Raw genomic sequence first — 18,901 nt, 5'->3', positions numbered from 1 at the left:
TTCTAGATATGAGTTATATTCTGAAAATTCTCAGAGTAAATTCTGGATGGTAGGTTTAATCAGAGAGACAGAGAAAGAGAGAGAGGGGGAAGAAGAAGAAGAAAAAGAAGAAGAAGAAGAAGAAGAAGAAGAAGAAGAAGAAGAAGAAGAAGAAGGAGGAGGAGGAGGAGGAGGAGGAGGAGGAGGAGGAGGAGGAGGAGGAGGAGGAGGAGGAGGAGGAGGAGGAGGAGGAGGAGGAGGAAGAGGAGGAGGAGGAGAAGGAGAAGAAAAAGAAGAAGAAGAAGAAGAAGAAGAAGAAGAAGAAGAAGAAGAAGAAGAAGAAGGAGAAGAGACTGAGGGAGGCTGCCTCCAAAACTGAACCTACTCTGTATAAGCCCAGAATCTGGGCTGCTAGCCATGCATGGGTAATACTAACAAGATCAAGTAGATAGCCTATTGAGTTAGTCCATTAGTAGATAAATATATGGGACAGAGAGAGACAGAGACAGAGAGACAGAGGTATACAGGTATACATGTAGATATCTATATATGTCATTATATATGTGATATGTGAGAACTACTACAGATGGACAATAAGCTAGGCCCAGTATTGAATGGGAAGACATCAAGATGAATTGTATTAGGGAAACTGCAGAGCTTTCAATAATCCCAAACTTTTCAATACCACAAAAACCCATCTTTTTAATATCAATACTCTTCCAACACCATAATTTCAACAGAATTAACATTGTGGATGACCCAAAAAACAATGCAAAGAAACAGAGGAGGCTTAAATGGCCTGTAGCATATTCCCTAGTGCTTCTCAATCAAGAAATATCATAAAAGACGTTATCAAGGACATGAATGACTAGGAAAGTGGTCATAGAGAAAAAGCAATGAATAGCCTGAGTGCTGCATTATCATTCACAAAATATCCCAGGAACTATAGGAAAGCTGCTAGCATGTCACATAGATCCTCTATGAAGGAATTAAAAAGAGGCAGAGGCAAGAATCACATAGAATGAGGAAGTATGAGAAGGGGAGGGTTGGGGGGCATGGAGTGAGAGAAGGCATACCAACTCTGGTGAGAGCCCAAGTACGTTGAAATTTGTAAGGAAAAGCACCATGAAACATTGTACAAAAGAGTGTGACAGATTTTAGAAAGCTAGTGAGGTCCTAGGAACAGGCAACCTTGACTAAGATTATTATTATTAAATAATCTTTAAATTTTATATATAAATATTACTTAAATATTGTCATATTCTTTAATATTAAATTCATTTCTTCTATTTTTAGGTAGATTAAGGAAACCTGGTAGTTTGCTTTTAGGCTTTTTGTGGGGAAAAAGGGAGGGGATGAGGGGATGAGTGGGAGAGACAGAAGTTAGTAAGAATTACGGAGCTGGCACATTAACAGGACAAGAATTTGCCAGGTTTTTTTTCATGACTACATTGAGATTTAGCGCACCAGAGCACAGTGACTCTATTATTCTGTAGAGATCTTTACAACTATTTGAAATTATGAATCCATAATATGTAAATGCACAGCACATTCTCCGCATAGGCTGAAGATGTTATAATGTGTGCTGTAAACGGCCATGCGGATGTGTATAAAACCAGAGCGTACATGCTAACTAGTGTATTATCCCCTCTAAAACCGCACATAAATTCTCCTGGCAGGAATTGGAATTTTGTACGCATCCCAAGAAAGAACAGACTCTTAATATGGTGGATGTGGATGAAGGATGAGGCCTGGAAAAAAGAACAGGAAGGTAGGGTCACAGGAGTAGGAGGGGGTGGGTATCATAGTCTAGAGCTTGTAACCCAGTGTTTCCATTTTCCTTCAGAGCTCACCATAGAAGCCCATCCATATGTTCAAATGTTTTGCTAGCTTGGCAAATAGCTTCTCTCCCAAGTGAAGCAATGATTTATACGAAATGTTTAGAGGTGGAGGAGAAGACAGGAGAGTGTCAATCTGTCCATTAGTGAGACAAGATGATTTACTGAATGTGCCTCTTGGCCCACCACAGTGTTGATGGGCATGCTTTAGCCCAGAGCATAGTAAAGTGCCCAATGGTGAAGAAGCCACCTGGGATCTTGGGGGGCCTGGAGCCAAACTGTAGCAATAGGAGCCTCAGCAACAAAGAATAGGAATCTGAAAAAGAAGAACCTAGAAACTAAGGAGAGGCTAAGCTCACCAAACAGAATTTTGCCAAGATAAGGGAGCACAAATATGGGTAAGACTAGAAAGATAGATGATCATACAAAAGGCCCTGCTAAGACAAACGGAGTTAAAAAGGAAATTGGAAGCCCTTTTGTTAAATAGAAACTGGTCAATTATTTCAACAAGTAGACAGGTGAAGTAGCAACTAACTGATGTTTCTGCCTTTTACAGGACCTTCTGTAGAAGCCCAGCAAAGCAGAGCAATGAGAATATGCAGTCCAACTTTCCAACATCTACAAACCCTTCTCTCTAGCCTCATGCTTCTTCCCTCTCCCTCTAGCAAAAGCATTTTAGGGAATTACCCCTAAAGGAAGGGATGGCAGAGGGAGGTGGAAACAAATATTGACAAGTTTTCAGATGGCAATCATGGTAACTCCATTAGAACTAAGTAGAATCTAGTTTAACCAAATCAGGCAAACCCGTTGGAATACCATCAATTCCCAGCCAAGGAGCTAAGAGAGGAGAATAAAGGGACTTAGACCCTGCCCTCCAGTAGCTTATAGTTCAATGAGGTGTCGTGGGAAATATGCCTGAAATAAACACAAAAATACATGGCACACAAAATCCAAAGCAACACAAGTTCATCAAGGTGTAGTGAGAACAACATTGGACTGAGGGTCAAGAGAATGTGTTCCAGTTCCAGTTGTGTCACTAACTACTGTGTGACCTGGGTCAAGTCACTTCAGTTCTCAGCCTCAGTTTTTTATTTGTAAAATGAGGCAGTGGTAATAGAGGTTTTTTATGGTTCCTTTAAGTTCTGACATCCGTTGATTTCAATAAAGGCATGGAGAAGCAAAATTCCCAAATACTTAAGAAAATCAAGAAAACAAACAAACAAAAAATTACAGCCCTTGCTTCTCTTCATACTTTTCTATCCATCTTGCCCATTTCCTGAAGGGGAAATACTTACCTCAAATACTTATCTTAATTATCTTTGCCTCAGACATGCCACAAGAATGTTATTACCATAGATACATACATACATACACATACATACATACATACACACATATACATGCATACATGCATACATAGAAATGACTTTGATCATTGAGTAGAGGATGGAAGTGGAAAAGGCTATACCCTTTAAACAGATCATATATAATTAAAACTGAGTACCACCTTCTACATGAAGCCTTTCCCCAACCAGCTGTTAGCATACTCCTACCCAAAAATCACCTTGTATTAATTTTCTATATCTAGAAGTGTTTGGAAGCATTGGTACTTGATGAATGATCAGAGGAAGTTATTTCACCTTGCCTTGCCTCCTTCCTCTGGTCATACCCTTTCTTTGCTCCTCCTTTCAGGCATAATTTTCTCTCTAGTCAAATCCTTCAGTTGAAGAGTGAAATAATTTTCCTTTTAAATCTGTTAGGAAAAACAATAGGATTGGGAGGTTCCTGAGGAAACTGCCTCAAAAAGACTAATTCCAACTCACTTCCAAAACTTCTTTCTTACTCAATGTCTAGGTATGGGGTTCAAATTAATTTGTTCTTTCCTGCTTTGGATAAACTACAAAAATAAGAATCAAGAAAATCTGTTGTTCATCTCAAGCCCTGATCTGGGAAAGTCACAGATAAGTAGAAAACTGTTTCTCTCTCTCTCTCTCTCTCTCTCTCTCTCTCTCTCTCTCTCTCTCTCTCTCTCTCTCTCTCTCTCTCTCCTTCTTCCTCTTTCTCTCTCTCTCTCTCTCTCTCTCTCTCCCTGTCAAATATAAAGATGAACCTATGCATGTATATAGGCCTGGAGTCAGGAAGACCTGAGTTCAAATCCAGCTCAGACACTCACTAGTTGTGTGACCCTGGGCAAGTCATTTAACTTGTTTGCCTTAATTCACTGGAGAAGGAAATGGCAAATCACTTTAGTATCTTAGTCAAGAAAACCCCATAAGGGTCATAAAGAGTTGGCCATGACTGAACAACAATGCATATATGTATGAATGTATATATGTAGGTAGGTTTATATATGGGGAATTTTACAGTGATATATACATATACACACACATATATATGCGTGTGTTTATGATATAAAACTTCCTAACTCTCTCTCCTGTATGTTTTACCATCTCTGGATTCTCTCATTCGCATTTACTCAAAGGACATGCACAAATCATTAATGCAATGAATAGCCACGTGATCTTGGAGTAACAACTGTGAAACAGAAAGCAGTAAAACCTCTTGAGAAACACAGGTTGCAGATAGAGTCTCAGTATTCTCCAAGGAGGACATCAGAGTAAAAGTAAAATGAGGGAGGAAAGTATAGCATCCCCAGGCTACATTTATCTTTCTCCTCTTCTTCCTCCTGAACAACAGGGAATGAATACCCCAGCTACTCTGAATCCATTCCATGTGACTTCCTCACCACTTGGCTACAGTCTTTGTCATAACCTTCTCTCTGGTGCAGCTCACTTGTGGTTCTGGTGGCAGCAGTAATAATGCTGGCTTCTAGTGGCCCTTACTCCTGCCTCCTCATAGCTCATCCTCTCTGATGCAGAAATTTCTGTTTCCACTTAAGTCCTATTGAGGCCTCTGGGGGTTTCTATGACACACAAAGTTACTGGAAAGGCCTATTTCAGGATCACCATTCTGTCACCTGTGCTCAGGGAAGAAACACAACACAGAATAGGTAGACAGGGCTTTGAAAGTAGGCTAACACATGTGTGAGCTGCCATGTATGAGCCATTCACCAGCTCCTCTAGGGTGCTCTTTCCCCATCCCCCACAGAAAGTAAGGAGAAAAGCTGAAAGCACCCTGACAGATGATGGGAGATATCTGGACCACTCCCCTTGAGGTTTGTTGGCTTCATGACCAATCCTTTCTGACATAACTTTGATACATCATCCCTGCCCACCATGGTGGGAGTAGAGGGTAGTGAGGAGAGATGGCAACTAAGGGACCACTCAAGGTTTACTGCATCATCCTTAAGCACCAAGTCTTTCAGCTCAGAGAAAGCAAATATGGCCTCTCCTGGGAAGGACCAGGATACAGGACCATCCAGGGTACAGTTCAAAACTGTGATCTGGAGGAGGATTCCCCAAACAGACAGAGGAGTAGTTGCACAGGTAGGAGAAGATCCAGGAGAGAATGGTTTCCTGAAATCCTAGAGAGAAGAGAGTATCAAGGAGGAGAGGATGATCATCAGTGTTAAAGGCTGCAGAGAGGTTGAGGAGGATAAGGAAGGAGAAAAGGGTATTGGATCTGGCAACTAAGAGATCACTGATAACTTTGGAGAAAACAGTTTTGTTGGAATGATAAGGTCAGAAGTCAGATTGGAAGGGGTTAAGAAGAGAGCAGGCACCTATTTTAGAAAACCTTTCCAAGGATTTTAGCTACAAAGAGCAGAAGAAATATAGGACAATAGTGGGGATAGGAGAATCAAGTAAAGGATTTTTTCACAATGGGGGAGATGTGGGCATGTTTGTAGGCAATAGAGAATGAGCTAGTAGATAGGGAGAGATGGAAAATAAGTGATAGGCTGGGCATGACAGAGGGGGCAGTCTGTTGGGGAAGAAAGGACCCAACTCCAGGCATGCTCCATGGTGTATACTCTAACCAGGGCCTTTGAGAGGGATTTCCCTGATTACACCTATTATATTTATAGGAAGGGAGGGAGTGAGAAAGCATTTATAAAGTGCCTACTACGTGCTAACTACTGTGTTAAGAACTTCATGAACATCATCTTATTTGATCCTCATAACAACCCTGCGAAGTAGGTACTATTATTATCATCTCCATTTTATAGTTGAGGAAACTGAGGCAGACAAAAGTTAAATGACTTGTCCAAAGTCAAATAGTGTTTGAAACTGGATTTGAACTCAGGTCTTCCTGACTCCAGGACCCGACATGGCACCAATCATCATGCTAGCAGTGTCATTCAGAAATTCATGGCCCCCAACCCAACCCTTGTCTCTTTCTGGGTGAACTCATTCATCTCCTACCAGTGCAACCATGGATGCCACAAGGGGTGTGTGTGTGTGTGTGTGTGTGTGTGTGTGTGTGTGTGTGTGTGTGTGTGTGTGTGTGTGTGTGTGTGTGTGTGTGTGTCTGGGAGAGGGACACATTCCTCTGAAATAACACTGGAGTTTCTGAGCCTCCACCCGCGGGTTTCCTCTGGATTCAAAATCAGTCACCGATGACACCATTAACTCTTAAATATGAAATGTTTACTATTAAGAAGATAGAAGTCAGAATAAGCTAACACAGAATTTACTTAAGAAAAGGCAAAAGCAGAAAGAATCAAAACATAAGAGTTTACCCATAAGGCTAAGTCATATATTCCTACCAAGGCATGTAGAGTTCATTGTGGGGAGAGTGGACAAACACAGAAATCTAACTATTCATCTTCTCATCTCCTAGCTTCATCCGGTCATCTGGTATTACTTCTAATGCCTCAAATCAGGCCTTCTCAAGAGTAGTGATCTATCCCTACCTCAGAATGAAAATCTCCCAAACCACAATATCACACAAACTAGCCATATAGTTTTCCCATAATCCCCAAATAGTTCTCTGACCTACAGTTTTCCAGCTATTTTCTTCAAATTCCTGAAAATAGTCACATACAGTAAGCAGTTAAGGAGCACATTGGGCAGAGTGTTGGGCCTGGATTCAGGAAGATCCAAGTTCAAATACAGCCTCAGACACTTACTAGCTGTGTGACCTTGACCAAGTCACTTAAATTCTGTTTGCCTCTGTTTTCTCATCTGTAAAATGGGGATAAAACAAGAGCACCTATCTTAGAGAGTTATGAGGATCAAATGAGACAATAATCATAAAATGATTAGCGTAGTGCCTAGCAAACCGTATCCACTGTGTAAATATTAGTTATTATTATTATGAGGCTACAAATGAAAGGAAGAACAATAATGCCTTGCAGCCATCCCCAGTGCTTTTGAGCTGCTATCAGATAGATCTTCTCAGTACATCTATCAGAGGTATATTTTTCTCTCAAGTCTTCAAGGCTGTCTCAAGCTACTTTTCTCCTTTTCTGCCTCTCCAGTAACTAAAGGATAGAATCTTACACATATATATTGCAAACACTTTTACATATGTAGATGTTGTCTCCTCCACTGGAATTTAAGCTCTAAGAAGACAAGAAGTGTTTCCCTTTTGTCTTTGTATCCTTAGTGTTTAACACAATACTTGATACTTAGTAAGTGCTTAATAAATGCTTACTGTTTTATGGACTGATCATTGAACATGGAGTCCAAACCCTACTTTCTCTCAGATATGGAATAGACAGATTGATAGATGTATAATGGACAGATGGACAGATGTGTAATCTGAAGCCCAGGTCACATAGCTAGATAGTAGCAGAGACAAGCCTTAGGCCATATAATTCCCTCAGACAATACTCTATCAATTTTACAAGCTCTTGACCAGGAAAAAAAAAAAGCATTAAATATCAGGAAGAATATAAATCCAAAAAAGCAAGATAATTCAAAATTGGGTCTTGACACTGGATCATTAAACTGCTTCAATAATGTCATTGTCAATTATGGTGGCCAGTGACAAGAGATTTATAGGCTCATAATGAGCTTTGGCCTTGTATCACTCCCACCATTTACTGCCTTCACTCCTACACCTGTGCTGCTGAATGAAGGGGGCGAAAATCACACAACCATTATTACTGGGTCCACTACAAATGTATATGACACAATCTCAACTGGGCCCTCACTGCTGCCAGGCAATCTTACTATACCTCCTTTATCAACTTAGTATCCCCCTCTCCACAGTCACTCTTGCAAACCTTTTTATCCCTCCTTAAACTTTCCATGGCTCCTCCTTTCCTCACCCTCTCTGCTGAGATCCTTGCTTCATATTTTACAGGAAAAAAAATGAGTCCATTTGCCATGAGCTCCCTCTTCTCCTCTCTTCCTCAGTTCATATCACTCATATGTGGCCTTCTGTCACTATCTCCTCCTTTGCTCCTGTTTTGCATCATGAGGCAGCCTTACCATGGCTAACCCCTGTAGCTGCTTAAGTAATTCCACTCTATCCTTTCTTCCCCAACAGACTGCCCCCTCTGTCATGCCCAGCCTATCACTTATTTTCCATCTCTCCCTATCTACTAGCTCATTCTCTATTGCCTACAAACATGCCCACATCTCCCCCATTGTGAAAAAATCCTTTACTTGATTCTCCTATCCCCACTATTGTCCTGTATTTCTTCTGCTCTTTGTAGCTAAAATCCTTGGAAAGGTTTTCTAAAATAGGTGCCTGCTCTCTTCTTAACCCCTTCCAATCTGACTTCTGACCTTATCATTCCAACAAAACTGTTTTCTCCAAAGTTATCAGTGATCTCTTAGTTGCCAGATCCAATACCCTTTTCTCCTTCCTTATCCTCCTCAACCTCTCTGCAGCCTTTAACACTGATGATCATCCTCTCCTCCTTGATACTCTCTTCTCTCTAGGATTTCAGGAAACCATTCTCTCCTGGATCTTCTCCTACCTGTGCAACTACTCCTCTGTCTGTTTGGGGAATCCTCCTCCAGATCACAGTTTTGAACTGTACCCATAAGGTTCTTTCCTGGACCTTCTTATTCCTTTTACTACTTCATTTGGTGATCTTATCAGCCCCCATGGATTTAATTACTATCTCCTTGCTAATGATTCTCAAATCTACCTTTCTCTCTGTTGGTCTCCAATCTCAGATCTTTCAGACATCTCAAACTGGATGTCCAGTAGACATCTTAAACTCACCATGTCTAAAATAGAACTTATTTTTCCCGGTAACTCCTTCCCCTCTCCTACCTTCCCTATTACTGTAAAGGGCAACACCACCTTCTCAGGCCCTCAGGCTCACAACCTAGAGATCATCCTTCCTCACCACCTCTCACTGCTCCAAATCCAAGCTGTTGCCAGGAGACATCAATTTCACCTTTGTAGCATCTCTCTGGAATGCTCCCCTGTCCCTTCTCTAATGCGGCCACCTCACAGAGGGACTATTGCAACAGCTTGCAGGTGGGTCGGCTTGACTCAGATCTCTTCCCACTCCAATTCATTCCCCCATTCAGCCACCAAAGTACTTTTCCTAAAATACAAGTCTGACCATGTCCCCCTTCTCCTCAAAACCCCCACCAGCTTTCTTTTACCTCCAGGATCAAATACTAAATCGGCACTGTATCTGGCCCTTGATGGCTTGGGCCCCTTCTACCTTTCCAGTCTTCTTATTCTTCAATATTTACTCTTAGATCCAATGACACCAGCCTCATGGCTGTTCCATGAACAAGAAACTCCATCTCTCAGCTCTGGGCATTCTCTCTGGCCTTCCCCCAGGCCTGGAATGCTCTCCCTGTTCGACTACAACTACTGACCTCCCTGGTTTCTTTTAAGTCCCACCTTCTACAGGAAGCCTTTCCCAACCTCTTTTAATTCCAGTGCTTTACTACTCTTAATTATTTCCTGCTTATTCTGTATATATGGCTTGTTTGTTCATACTTGTTTGTTAGTTTTTTCTTCTGTTAGATTGTGATTTGTTCCTTGGGGGCCGGGACTCTCTTTGGCTTCTTTTTGTATCTCCAGCATGTAACAAACAGTGTCTGGAATGTAGTAGGCACTTAATAAATGTTGATTGATTGATTGATAATAACTGCAATCTGACCTTCATATACAGTTGTTGCCTGAGAGACTGGACCATGAGAACTTGGATGAAATACACACACACATACACACACACACACGTGCACGCACACACACACACACACACACACACACACACACACACACACCCCTAGACTGTCCTAAGACAAGAGTCCATTAAGCTAATACATTTTTCTGGTGTTGAATTTTCACAGCAATGCCTAGAATGATTTTAGGGACAATTTCCTAAAATACCATAAGATTCTTAACTAACTGTGTGACCTTGGGCAAATATCTTAATGTCGCTAGGCCTTTCCTCATCCACCACAAGTAGGTTTTCACCTGAGCGATATTTTGGGGCGCTTTTAGACCTAAAATTCTGTGATAGTAAGATAAGTGTGTTACTATATAAAAATTGACTTTTTCTGCTAAAAGCTGAAAAATGTCCTTCCTTGTTCTAGAGATCCAAAAGTATTTTTCTGTATTAAAAAAAGATAAGAGACCTTTCCAAAAAGGGCCTTTATAATGAAAATGTTTTTGATTCAGATTTTTAAAAAATTACACATATTTTTCACCAGACCAGTTGAAGTATTTTTTAAAGGGCAACACTGGTAAATCAATTAGGCCTTTTCTCCTTGAAGCCTTTGCAAAGACTGATGTTACATTTTTAGAACTACAGACAAATTCAATCTCATATATCCTAAACTGATGGTTCCAGTTTCATAAAAGATAATGGCAGTTTCTCTATGAATTCTCCAAGTCATTCCAAGAAACTTTAAAGTAAAACTTTAGTCAAAAGGCTAGGGGCAGGCCTTTTTAATATTTTTCCTTAATATGGTTTTGTTCTAAAGATGCTTACATCACAAATGGAAAAATGTTTCTTGGAGTGAATTGCTGTGAATTCCAAGTTACCTTTATTAGTCAATAAACATTTCAAAAAGTGTCAGAGTTGTGGAGGGAGTGGTTTGTGCTTATTTGTTCAAAGTAATAAATGCTAACATATAGCACTTTAATTTTGCAAAATGCTTTACATAGTATCTCATTTGATCCTCACAACAACCATATAAGGTAGTTGCTATTATTATCATCCCCATTTTTCAGATGAGAGGACTGAGGTTAAGAGACTGAATGACTTGCTCAGTCACACAATTAGTAAGTATCTGAAGCAAAATTTAAATTAAAGTCTTCCTGATTCCCAGTTCCCTCTTCTATCCTCTAAGCTGTTTCTCCATTTGTGGTTCTAGAGCCTTCTGAGAATATTATAAAAAAAAAGGAATTGAGTCTTAGTGATTAAAATATTGAGAGAGGTTTCCATTTTCTTGAACTTTCTCTATTATAATGGACTACAAATCCCAGAAAGCCTAGCTGGGTCTGGCTAGGAGATGAGCTATGGCCAAGAGAAAAACCATGACATCACTATAGAGATTGGGTCTCAGAGGATGTCTTACACCTTACTGAGGACTGAGGACTAAGTATAGCAGGTTGCCTGAAGGAAGCCTCCACACTATGAAACCAAGAATGTGCTGAGTGACTGCTCCTTCGAGAACTGAGAAAAAGCTGCAAAAGGTTTTAAATCCTGAAACATCTCAAGTGCCACAATTGCTAACAAGTACCTTACACATTTATGTTTTCTGATTGCAGTTTTGTTTCATAAAAATCTATGGTCAATGTGGTACAATTGAAAGACTATTGGAAAAGTGCAGAGTGGGAGGGAGCATCTAGGTCTCCCCCCATACCTCCTTGACAAAGATCTAAATAAAAGATAGTGATGATAGTTTCTTTATGGATTCTGCAAGTCATTTAAAGAAACCTTAAAATAAAACTTTGGTCGAAAGGTTGGGGGCAGGCTTTCTTAATATTTTTCCTTAATATAGTTTCTCACTTCTTTTGTTCTAAAGATATGCATATGTTCATAAAGAACGTACAAGACTGAGTTCTGATATGAAAAGCCAAGAAGAAGTCACAATGAATCATTTTTCCCAGCCCAGGATGGCTTAGGGAGGAGAGAGAGAAGTTAATGGATACTGGGGATGGGGGCTGTCAAGAACATGTGGTGGTTGTTGGGGGGAAATATTCTAGCGCCCAGGGACTGAGAGAAGCCTGAGAAAGGAGACCAAAAAAGGATCTCAGGAGATCCCTGAGTAAGTGTGGGGTTCAGGAATGAGTGTCATTTGGCAGCTCTATCACCCACCACCAAGTGCTAGAAGACAAACTCAGGAAGGAGAGGAGCTATTGTGAACATTGGCCCTATCTGTGTATTGAGCATGGAAAAATTCTGGGAAGAAACCATACTTGTGTGGCTGTGCTCATGGAAGTAGAGCACAGCATCCCAATGCAGGGGAGAGCCAGCAATGCAGTGAGCCTAGAGAGCTTTCCAGGCTGCTAAAACTCCCAACCAGGAATAAGCCAATAGTCAGGAACTTGTAGAGCTGAGATAAGGAGGGCAGTGAACAAACTTCTCCCTAGATCCCTTGGGAGTGCTGAAAGCTTGATGGCCCCCAGGCTGAGCTGTGAAAGCAGGAGAAGGGTTTAAGAGGACAGAAGCTCAGGCCAGACATTTCCCCCCCTCCAGAAAGTTCCTGAATCTAGCACTAACACAAAGTCCTAAGTCACAAAATAGGCTGGGAAAAAAGAGCCTGATCATAAAAAGCTATTATGATGATAGGAAAGTTCAAGACACAAATACAGGAGAAGAGAATGATTTGAACAAATATGCAAGCCAAGCTTCAAAGATAAATACAGCTTGGACACAACAAATTGTTGGACAAAAAAGGAACTGAAAAAAGTATTTCAAAAACAAATAAGAGCAGTAAAGAAAAAAATGGAAAAAGAAGCATTAACCAAGGAAGAAATATATGAAAAGGAAGAAAATAACTCCGTAAAAATTAGAATTTGCCAAATAGAAGATAATGACTCAATGAGACATCAAGTCTCAAAGTCAAAAGACTGAAAAAAAAGAGAAGAAAATATGAAATATCTCATGGAAAAAACAACTGGTCTAGAAAACAGGAAAAGGAGTGATAATAAAACAATCATTGGTCTACCTGAAAGTCAGGAACAAAAAAAAGAGCCTATACAGAATATTTTAAGAAATCATAAAAGAAAACTGTCCAGATATCTTAGAACCAGAGGGTAAAGTAGATATTCAAATAATCACTTAGTCACATCCTGAAATTCCAAAATGAAAACTCTCAGAAATAATAAAGTAAAAATCCAGACTCCTAGTTTTTTAAAAATGCCACAAGCAGCCAGAAAATTAAAAAAATTCAAGCACTAAGGAGCCACAACCAGGATCACACAAGATTTATCAGTCATTCTATAGAGAAATGGAGAGCTTGGAATATGATATTTCAGAAGGCAAAGGATCCAAACTGACAAACAAGAATATGCAACCCAGTAAAACTAATCATATTTTTACGAGACAAAATGAGCCTTTAACAAAACAGAGACTTTCCAAGCAATCTTGATTAAAAGAAAAAAAAGACCAGAGCTGATTAGAAAATCTGACATACAAACATAGGAGTCAAGAGAATCATAAAAAAGGTAAACATGAGAGAGAAATTATAAGGAACTAAAGGTTAAACTCTTTATATTCTTATATAGGGAGACGATACATGTAGGCTTTCAAAACTTCATCATAACCAGGAGTCACAGAGGGAGTCTAATTAAACAGAAAGTGTGAGTGTGATTTTTGTTGTTTTTGAATGATTTCAAAAGAAGAATGGAATGGGTAAGGAAAGAGTATAGGTAGGGTAGAGAAATTCATTGAGAGAGAAAGACTGGAGGAAATTATTTCACATAAATCAGACGCATAAAAATGTAGTTATATAATAAGAAAGGGACAGTAAAGGAGAAAAGACAACACTTGAACCACACTCTCATCTGAACAGGTTAAAGGAAAGAATACACATACACACACAGTTGGGTACAGAAATTCATCTCATCCAATAGGCAAATATAAAGGAAAGGGGTTAAGGGAAAAGGGAGAGTAAGAGGGAGACTAGATGAAAGGAGGAATTAGTTGAGAGCCAAACAGACTCTTAAGGAATCTGTTTTAAAGAGAGGGTAAGGGAAAAAAGAGAAGGATAACTATAAGAGAATAGGCTGTGAGGAAAAACACAGTTAGCAGTTATAATGCTGAATGTGAATGGGATGAGCTCACCCATCAGTAGAGAAGAATAATAGAATTGAATAGAAATCAGAATCCAACAATATATGGTTTACACAGAAAGATACACACAGCTTTCAAATAAAGGACCAGAATAGAATTTATTATGCTTCAGCTAAAGCAAAAACTGCAAAGGTAGTGATCATGATCTCCAAAAGAGCAAAAGCAAAAATAGACCTAATTAAAAGAGATAAGCAGGAAAATATTTTGCTAAAAAGTGCCATAAACAATGAATAAATACCAACATGAAAGTTACATACACCAAATGACATAGCATCTAGATTCTTAAAGGAAAAATTAAGTGAGTTACAGGGGAAAAAAAATACAGTAAAAGTATAACAGTGAAGGATCTTAATTTACCACTCTCAGGCCTAGATAAGTCAAACCAAAAAATAAACAAGAAAGAAGATAATGATCTGAACAGATTTTTTAAAAGTTAGATATGATAGAACTCTGTAGAATATTGAAAGAGAATAGAAAGGAGAATACTTACTTTTCAACAGTTCATGTCACAAAAAAATAGGGCAGAAAAACCTCACAAATAAATACAGAAAAGGAAAAATATTAAATGCATCCTTTATCTATTATAATACAATAAAATATATTCAATAAAGGAATGGTTCTTGAAGCAAAGATTAAAAATTAATTGGGAACTAAATAATATAGTCCTAAAGAATGAGTAGATCAAAAAACAAATTATAGAAGCAATCAATAAGTTTGTTCAAGATAATGTCAATGAGACAATATACCAAAATTTGTGGGATGCAGCCAAAGCATTAATTATGGATAATTTTCCAACTCTAAAATCTTTCTTCAACAAAAAAGAAAGAACGTATAGACCAACAAATTGGGCATGGAACTAAAAGTCTGAGAAAACCAACAAATTAAAGCTTCCCAAATAAAGACTAAGTTAGTAATCCTGAAAGTCAAATGAAAGATTAATATAATTTCAAGTAAAAAATTGAGTTAATAAATAATTTTAAATCAAACAATAAAGAGATACATCATTAACTAAGTTGACTAAAAAAAGAAACAAAAAAACCTCAAATCACCCATATTAAAAAAATGAAAATGATGAATTCACAATCAATTAAGAAGAAATAAAAGCAATTATTAGAAGCTATTTTGCTCAACTTTATTTCAATAATATTGACTATCTAAATTAACTAGATAAATATTTACAAAAATATAAATTGTCCAGACTAACAGAGTAAGAAATATGATACTTAAATAACCTTATCTTAAGAAAAGATATTGACCTAGTCATAAATAAGTTCCCTAAAGGAGAAAAAAACAGGACTAGATGGATTTACAAGAGAATTCTACCAAATGTTTAAAGAACAATTAATTCCAATACTACATAAGCTCGAAAGTATTCTGGCAGAAACTAGGCATTGACAAAGATTTCACACTATATACCAAGATAAGCTCAAAATGGGCACATGATTGATTTGTGTGACTTCCCATGTATGATTGATATCATACTGCTTGTCTTCTCAATGGGTGGGGAAAGGCCTGGAAAGAGGGAGAGAATTAGGAACTCAAAATGTAAAAAACAAAAAAAAAAAAAGGAATGCTATAAATAAATAAATAATTTTAATTGAGTAGATGATTTAGACCAAAAAAAATCATAAGCAAATTAGTGAACTATGGAAGAAATTGTTTATCAGATCTATGGACAGAGGAAGAGTTCATGACTGAATGAGAGATAAAAAGGTTCATGGAAGGTAAAATGGACCATTTTAATGATAAAATTAGGAAGCTTTTGCACAAATAAAACCAATGAAGCTAGAATGAAAAGAAAAGCAGGAAACTGGAGAAAATATTTGTAGCAAATTTTCTAGTAAAAGTCTCATTTCCAAGATACAGAGGGAACTGAGTCAAATTTACAAGGAAAAAAACCATTCTCCAATTGATACATCTTAATATCAGGAACTAAAGTGTTATATTTTCTTAATAAAAAATTTTTCATAATTTCATCTTCTTTTCCCTAATTTTGACCTAGCAACATTGTAAAGACACAGAAACAGAAAAACAAAAATTTAAATAGGTACCAGGATAGCCAACTTTCAGTCTCCTCTACTGAAGGAAAACCTAACAAGGATAATCCAAAATTTGAGAATGACTCTATTTGGCTTTGAGATGAAGTGTGGAAAAAATGCACCAGATATGGAGCTAAAAGACCCTGATGCACATTCCATTTTTGCCACTTCCCCACTCCAGGCCTGTTTCTTCATCTTTAAAACAGAGACAATAACGCCCCACCTGTTTCACTTGGCAGGAATCAGTTGAGATAACAGGGCAAAAGCATTTTTTGAACAAAATGTTACTTATTATCACTACATCTTTCTTCCCTTCATTTGACTTCAGTTAATATCAAAATGAGTTTGCATTTTCTGAGACATCAGTAGATGAAAAGGATAACCTAGAAGTGTTCTGAGAAAATGAAGCCAGTCTGTAACAGAAATGTTATTGCAGATAACTCTTGAAATCTGGCTCCGAGCATGTGTTTATCCAGATTTTTTTCCCCTCTATTCTCCAACATGATCCTCATGATCCAGTGACTCTCTCCTCACTTCCCTGATGTGTAAATCCATGTTCACTCCACACCCATGCTTTTCCTCAATCTGCTTTTCTTCTTGGGAATTCTCTATACTCCCTCTTTTCTATAAAACCAAATCTGTACATACTTTAAAGCCCAGATTTTCTTACCTCCTTCAGGAATTCATCTCTGATCAAATCAGTCCATGAATTCTTATAGTACAGTACTTACTCACAAATAATCCTGTAATTCTGAGTCATGCACATTAGCCTTGCTTCCCCAATGAGACTGTAAACTCTTTGAAGACAAGGGCCATATCTTATACTTATTGTCTAATTTCCCATATGGTGCCTAAGCACCGGTAGGTACTCAATAAGTGCTTCCTGATACACTGACTGAAGCAACACCAGAAGATATTGTGTTGTAGTAGAAATGTCTCTAAATGTGAATAATAAGATCTGAGGCCAAATGCTAGCTCTTCCATTTACTCCCTATGTGACCTTGCAAGTCACTTGACAAATCTAGGCCTCAATTCCATCATCTTTAAAAGGAGAGCATTGGAGCTGTTATTCTTTAGTCATTTTCAATCATGTCCCTATTTGAGATTTTCTTGGCAAACATATTGGAGTGGTTTGTCATTTTCTTCTCATTTTACATATGAAGAAACTGAAGCAAACAAAGTTAAATGACTTGCCCAGGATCACACAGCTAGTAGGTGTCTGAGGCTCAATTTGAACTGAAGTCTTCCTGACTCCAAGCCCTGCATCCTATATGCTACACCACCTGGCTGCCATGAGGATTGGACCTGACCTCCAAGGATTCTCCCAGATCTAGCTTTATGACTTCATTACTTCAGGTCATTTATTTAAGTCATTTATATCTCTCCAGGATACACCTGGTTTAGAAAAAAATAGCATTGGACCTAGAGTCAGAAATTGGGTTCTGGGTTCAAATCCTGTCTCTGTTCCTCATTTTCTGTGTGACCTAGGACAAGTCACTGTAGGCCTGCACTTCCTTCCCCCTAAAATGAACAGTGTTGGACAACATGACCTCTGGATTTCCTTTGAATTCAGACTTTCAAGTGAATCTATAGATACACATCCAACTCACTGACCTTCACATGCCTATGCAGTTCCTAAACCAGAGAGAAGATTCTCTTTTCACCTGTTTTTGTAATCCTCACAGCAGAAGATGGATAGACACACTCCAAACGCAGGGGACATCGATGGGAATTCACTCTAAGCCGCAGGAGGGAGGTTGGCAGGGAGGGCAGGCAGAATTTGGCCATGAGTTAACTGGAAGCAGATACTTGCTCAATATAGGAAGAGATTACACAGAGAGGTGACTCAGAGAATCTCGCTGTAGTTGTCAAGGCAAAATTAAATTCTGCCCCCTGTGAACAGTGTTTACGATTTCTCCACTGTGATCATATCCACCATTGATTTTTAAAATCCTAACAGTATTTTTGTTTTGCCTTTTCCATACACCATGAGTGGTGCTGGGTCAGAGACAGGTACCTACTCTGCCTAGATGTGAAGCTAGCCAGTTCTCTCACAGATTACTTTTCCTTTTCTGTGGCAAAAATCTAGTTTTAAACTCCTCATCAAATTGAGAAAAAATTCAGAAAGAGCCATCTGAAGAATCAAGGCTGCCTCCCCCCCATTTTCAATTCAACCAAACAAACATTTATTAAATGCTTACTATCTAAAATGGTAATGGCTAGAAATGTTCTCGTTGTTGTTGAGTAGTTTTTCAGTTATGTCTGACTCTTTGTGACCCCATTTGGGGTTTTCTTGGAAAAGATACTGGAGTGGTTTACCATTTCCTTCTCTGGCTCATTTTACTGATAAGGAAACTGAGGCAAACAGAGTCAAGATTTACCCAGGGTCACATAGCTTGAAAGTGTCTGAGGCTAGATTTGAACTCAGGAAGATGAGCCTTCCTGACTCCGGGCCCAGCATACTATGACACCACCTAGCTGCTGGTTGGGCTGGAGGTACAAAGATAAAAAAATGAAACAGCCTTGGCCTCAGAGAGCTTAGCATTCTATTGAGGTGGTATAGCAGGTATCCAAAAAAGGGGGGTAGTATGGTACATCAGAAAGAGGGATGAACTTGGAGTCACCAGATCTGTGTTTGAATCCTGGGTCTTAGCACTTTCTATCTATGTGACCTTGGTAAAGTCACTTATTAAGTCTCCTGAAAAATGAGGTGATTGAATTAAATGATCTCTTAAGTCCATTCTGCCTCCAGGTCTGTGATCTCATAAACCTCAATAAATACAAGGTAATTTGAGGAAGGAAGGAAAGAAGCATTTACTGACTACCTACTATGTGGCAGGCATTATGTGTGCTAAGTGCTTAATCAATATTATCTCATTTGATCCTCCCAATGACGCTGGGAGGCAGATGAT

The 18,901-nt window shown here is 38.8% G+C and overlaps 1 protein-coding gene across 2 annotated transcripts in view; it reads right to left on the bottom strand.

The window, feature by feature from the left end:
- ZBTB7C (zinc finger and BTB domain containing 7C) overlaps positions 1–18,901 on the bottom strand; it is a 505,030-nt gene that overhangs the window by 459,930 nt on the left and 26,199 nt on the right. The window lies entirely within an intron of this gene.

This window comes from Notamacropus eugenii, chromosome 4 (genome assembly GCF_028372415.1).
Source record: "Notamacropus eugenii isolate mMacEug1 chromosome 4, mMacEug1.pri_v2, whole genome shotgun sequence".
Lineage (NCBI taxonomy): Eukaryota > Metazoa > Chordata > Mammalia > Diprotodontia > Macropodidae > Notamacropus > Notamacropus eugenii.
This window is presented reverse-complemented; position numbering and strand designations above follow the sequence as displayed.